Genomic DNA, 6000 nt, shown 5'->3' on the forward strand with positions numbered 1-6000 from the left:
GTGATGTATGTAAAAAAAAAAAAAAATTCCCAGCTCACTTACCAACCAGCCTGCAACAAACTGAATTGTCCTGTCCAACAGTACATGTTAAAACAAGAGATTTCGTTTGCAAACATGCAAATACATAATGCAAATTATAAGATGAAACAATCAGCGCCACAAGTAATATTGTGATGTTTAAATAAGATAACCTAATAATAAACGTGCACAGCTGCTAAACATTCCAAGTGGTATACCACACTAATTTCAAAATGGATAGTAAATAATAAATGTAGCGCTATGTGTAAAATTATAAATATAAAGTGCAAATCTCTAAAATAAATAAATCCTACATATAAATGAATAGTCCATAAAATGAAAAAATGAAGAAATAAAACATGAAAAACTCTTCTTGTGATCAGTGTATCCACACAATTCCACCACAGTGATTGTTCGTTCTCAAAAGGAGTGCACACCACCACCAGTAAAAATGTGCGCTCACCTCCCAGATGAGTCAAAACTCATATGCGGATCTCCCTACGAGCTCTTTGCTCTCACTTTCTCTTCCCAATCAATGGTGGGTGATCCAGATGGCTCTTTTCTTAATGGTAACTCAGTTCATTAATATCCAAAGAAGCGGATTATCTCCCAGCTTGGCTCAAGATTCCATGAGTTCAGGACATGTAAATAATAAGTATAGAGACCATAGTGTTCTCCGTATACAAATTTATTCAAAGCGCCCAAATAGACAAGTTGCACTTACAAAATAAAAAAACTTTAAAATAACATAAAAAGTAGATGCTGAGGAAGGCCTGTGATTGGCCGATATGCGTCTAGAAGGGAGGAGCTGATAGCCAAGCACTGTGTATGTGGACACGGCGGTGCTACTCTGGAGGTTTTTATGTGATTTTAAAGTTTTTATTTTGTAAGTGCAACTTGTCTATTTGGGGGCTTTATTTTCTGTATCTGATTTGTATATATTTTGTTAATTAATTTTCTTTTTTCTATTTTTGTAATAAAAAATTATTTTGTACTTATATCGTATCATTTATGGTAGTGCCTGTAAAATCCCGCCATAGGGGAATCTTTTGGTCTCTTTCAGATTTATGGGATGTGGCACACACTTTTTTAACTACTCTCTGTCAGAGTCTCTCTTTTTTCCTTTAGAAATGTCATTTTGCTGTGGTACTGTTCTAAACACGGGAAAGATGCACCACTTTACAGGCATACTATAGACATCCCCCAGGCACGATATTCAAAGGAATATTTCATTTTTATTGTTTCACTTTAAGCATTATTAAAATCGTTTCTTTTTTTTTAAACTCTATGAAAGTTCTGCTCACATTTCTGATCTGTCTTCTCCTCCCAGGTCTCCTGTATATGATGATCATATCGGTGTCATCAGGAACGGTGTATGTACAGAGCGGATCAGACATCACTGGCTGTAATATGAAGTGTCCTCATGAAGAAGTGACTCTGGAGCTGTACAGAGAATGCAGAGGGGAGGAGAGGACATTGCTGGAAAATCACTGTTATTACAATCACACTAAATCTCACGACTCCAGACTCCGACTGCACACAGGGAGCGGCTGCTGGAAGCTGACACATGCCAGGAAGGAGGACTCCTGTGTGTATAAGATCTGGTGTTACTGTGATCCGGGACATCTAATATCCTCTACAGAGATCCGTGTTCTGGGTAAGAGTCCATATACTACATCACACTTCTCTACACTGCATTGTACTCTATGGGGGAAGAAGTGTCTATTATACAGGATGAGTGAGGAGAGGAAATGAGTTCTTCATGTAACAGATTTCCAGTATTCCCCACTGATATCTCCCCATCAGTCCTCCTCAGTATAAGTATACAATAAGAGCTAGCACTCTATTCCATGTATCTGGGCTCTGTGTTGGTGACCTATGACTGATGGTGACTGTTCTTCTCCAGATCCGGTTCTCATCTCCAACATCACCAGTAACTGTAGTCAGCTGGGTGAGGAGATGGCGGTGAGCATCCAGTTCTCTGGAGAAGAGAGCGCTGTGACCTGGGAGGTGGACAGGGAGCCTCTCCCTGAAAGATACCGGCTGATAGATGACAATAGGACGCTGATTATCCCCAGTGTGCAGAGAGACGACGCCGAGAGGAGATTCCGGGTCAGGATCACAAACCCGGTCAGTGAGGAGATCCGGGAATACCGGCTGGAGATCAGAGGTGAGAGGGGCAATTACTGGGGGAATAGAGGAGGTTGTCATTCTTCCCTGGGACTTGCACTATATACTGTATATATGTGTGTATAAAATATACAGCATGAGGTCAGTGTGCAGGTTATATATAATAGTCAGACAATGAAGGTAATAAAAAATAAATAAAATGGACGGACTCGATGGAATACTCCGGTCTTTTTCTGCCGTCACTTTTCTATAAGCTGAAGTTTGCTGATGTATAAATATTGTAATATAACAAAGCAGACTGTAGAACGGATACATTGTATATTGATCACACATGTAATCTCTACACAGAGATGTGTTCTAAACATTGTATTTATTTTCTGACAGATCTTACATCAGGTTATATTAGATCCCAAATGTTTCTCATTCCTGGAGTGCTCGGTGTGATTATTGGGATTTTGATATCTCTGGTGAGTAATGGTTACATCTTTCCTTTCTGTGATCGGATTATTCCTCTAGATCAGCAGCCGCCTCTAGAGAGACTCTGTTGATTTAACATGGATCTATACTGAAAGTTATGTTAGCCGTTTCTGGAAAGCATGAAGAGCAATGTAAGGTGTGAAATACTTGCTGTTCCTGGAGAAAATGCTGCTTTAGGCCGGGTTCACACCATTGTGAATTGGACGGGGGATCCCCATATCCAATTCTCAATATCAGGAGATTTTGACCTGCTCTCTATGGAGCCGGTTCACATATCTCCGCAGCAGGTCCGGAGCATTTTGCAGAAAAACACTGTGTGTCTTTTGGTCCATTTCAGGTCCGAATTCAGCGGCTGATATGTGAACCGAGTATTAGACTCCCTACCAGTGGCAGCCGCTCATGCAGGGCGCAGGGGCGCCACCCCCCTAATCCATGATGTGCCCAGCCTCTAATCTACATGCAGAAGCATGTGATTAAAGCCTGAGGCTCTAATTGGCTTCAAAAAATGATGGGCTTCAGACGCAGAGCACTGCACCCGGAGCCCACCTAGTTGTGTGACATTAGCAAATTAATATTCAACTAATGTCTTCCTGTTTTTCCTTCCAGCCAATCAGGATGTGGGTCCTGAGACCCAATTGGCCGTGAGTCCTGATTGGCTGGCAGGAGAAGTGACCGCTGGTATTCAGGAGGAGATGTGGGGGGAAGCCGCGAACTGCATGGGGTAAGTGCGGGGCTGGCGGGTTACGGGTGAGCAATCGAGCGATGGGGGGAAGCAGCAATCGAGTGAGCGATGGGGGGGCACTGCTCCCTACAGTATATGACTTTTTGGTCATGTGATTTCTTCTGAAGAGGAGTTGAGAGCTCGGGTTGGTTAATGTTCCTCTTGCAGATAAAGTTTCAGGTGCTGGTCACATGATCTTTACTGAAGGAGGAGATTAGCCAAACTGAACCAAATGCCTATTACTGTGTAATCAGCACTGGAGGAAACCCCAAGTGGAAATTGTTCCAGGAAAGTAAATACTCCACTTCTTCCATTACTCTTTATTTATCCATTCTAGTTTTATATTCATGCTTAAGTCAAGGTCTGCTATAACCAGCTCAGGCCTCTTATTTTGGTCATCTTGGGATGGGAATGAAGGGGATACATGGGGGGGGGACACCATGCGGATGCAGAATTAGTGTGTGGATGAGGTCTGTGCAGTGACATCTGGTACAGATAAAGGTTGGTGAGTGGGGGGGGGGTGGTTTTAGGGAAATATCAGTCCTTAGATTTGGTGGCTGCATTTGTCTTCTTTTTTTCAGTCTAAGATCAGCAATTACAGATAATAGTTTTTGATCCTGCCAGATATTCAGTGTGCTCTTTCTTACAAACTTCTACTATGCATTCCCCTCCCCCATGTAATGGAGATGAAGATCTGTGTGTAGTCCAATTCAGGAGAGCAGCCTAATGTGACAACTCCGCTCTACACAGATACAGTGCAGTGAGTGAGTGTTGTCACCCTAGGACAGGAAGTGTGTTATTCACATAACTACCAGGCAGGTGAAAATAAAGATGAAACAGAAGCCATATCACATGGGAGAATGGACTATTGGATGATGGAGGGTGGGAATAAACTAGAGAGAGAACAGTCCCAATGCTGTATGTTGGTGATAGTCTCTGCAATTTTGTGTGATTTATATTTCCAGATTTACTGCAGAAAAAGAGATTTGAAGAGCAATGGTGTCTCTGAAGATGAGCCACTGGTAGAAGACAGATCTGTGCCACCCATCCATAATGGATCAATACCCACCAATGGTGTCCTTGAAGATGAGCCACTGGTAGAGGTCAGATCAGTGCCACCCATCCAGAATGGATCCATACCGACCAATGGTGTCCCTCAAGAAGTGCCACTGGCAGAGAACATATCTGTGCCACCCATCCAGAATGGATCCATACCCATCAATAAGATTGGATTCCCACCTGCCACAAATTTTCATCAATAGAAGAGAAACGGGGCCCCCTACTCCATGTAGAGCAGCTCACTTTCTGCATAGTTACATAGTTAGTCTGGCTGAAAAAAGACACAAGTCCATCTAGTTCAACCAATAAAAGGAAAACAAAAATATACAACCCTTTATACACAATCCTATACTCACAGTTGATCCAGAGGAAGGCAAAGAAACCAGCAGTGCATGATCCCATTTTCTCCATGATCCAGAGTCTAATGTTTGGCTGTCTAACAGAGATTTGTTAGCAATCATTAAAAAAAGACCTTTATCATATAATTCCTGATTAGAAGCAGTGGAGCACTTCCTCACATATGAGGGAACGTTCACACCAGATGTATCGATCAATACAAGGACTCTCTAAAAACAATTGCTGTCTGAGCCCTTCACACCACACTGCAATTGATGCAGCGCTACACACAAAAGGCTGCATAAATGAAACATTCTTTTCAAATTACAAACAAAATGTAAGTATCTTGACCCTTGATGTGTCCAATGAAGTCAAACTGCATTTTAAAAAATGTGCAGGTCACTGTGCAGAGAGATGTATGTCAACGCACATTAACCTGCATGCGGTGCATGAGGATATTTTCTCATTTTTTGACTTCTCATTATGTTCTGTCACCATGACAAATAGAGATAAAGAGTCTCCATAGTGGGGACATAGCAATAACAGTTTGACTTGGGGTCCAGCCATGTGGTTAAAAAAAGCCTTCACTTGCACATTAAAAGGGGGTTATACCCTGAATAACGTCCACCAGCATTTGCCTTAATATGACGTATTCATAGCACTTACCTCTGGGTGTGCTCTCCTCCAATGATGAGAGGTCTGAGCCCCCCACATCCACTCCATCCCTGCCAATGCCACGCCCTTCCCCTCCTCTTCCAGAGCTGCCATCTTCTTCCTTCTCCCATTGGATGTACACTGGAGTTATATGATCTCAGCATCCGGCTCCATTTCCGGCATCTGTGAGATCCCCGGACTATACACTGCACTCTGCATGTACTACAATCAGTGTGCAGAATAACATTGGCAGCAGGAAAAATCTATTTCCTACATTTCTCAGGATTTTCTACTGATTGGTAATCTGTATTGTCATCTGTTTAGACCTCCCAGATGAGCAAAACATTGATCTGGACTTCTTATTCCGGTGACAACACTGCCGGGTGATTGTTGGCATTTCCTGGCTATATGTCTTGTGTTGGAATGTATTTGAACATTGCCGGGTCATATTAATCCACAATATTGTTGGAGGAAATTACTGTTGCCATTTATACTAAGCTGAAATCCAGTCAAACTGCTAAATAATCAGGTAAAATCCACATCAAAGGATTTATAATTCTGTCCGGACACTTTTGTGATTCACACATCAGAGCCGGACAGGTGAT

At 42.3% G+C, this 6000-nt stretch overlaps 1 protein-coding gene across 2 annotated transcripts in view; it reads left to right on the forward strand.

The window, feature by feature from the left end:
• LOC141129452 (uncharacterized) overlaps window positions 1-5151 on the forward strand; it is a 182991-nt gene extending 177840 nt beyond the window's left edge. For both annotated transcript variants that reach the window (XM_073617489.1, XM_073617487.1), the window contains exon 6: window positions 5084-5151. The gene's annotated coding sequence lies outside the window, so the exon portion shown is untranslated. The remainder of the gene's footprint in view (window positions 1-5083) is intronic.
• The last annotated feature ends 849 nt before the right edge of the window (window positions 5152-6000 follow it).

Source organism: Aquarana catesbeiana, linkage group LG02 (assembly GCF_042186555.1).
Source record: "Aquarana catesbeiana isolate 2022-GZ linkage group LG02, ASM4218655v1, whole genome shotgun sequence".
In the NCBI taxonomy this organism is placed as follows: Eukaryota; Metazoa; Chordata; class Amphibia; order Anura; family Ranidae; genus Aquarana; species Aquarana catesbeiana.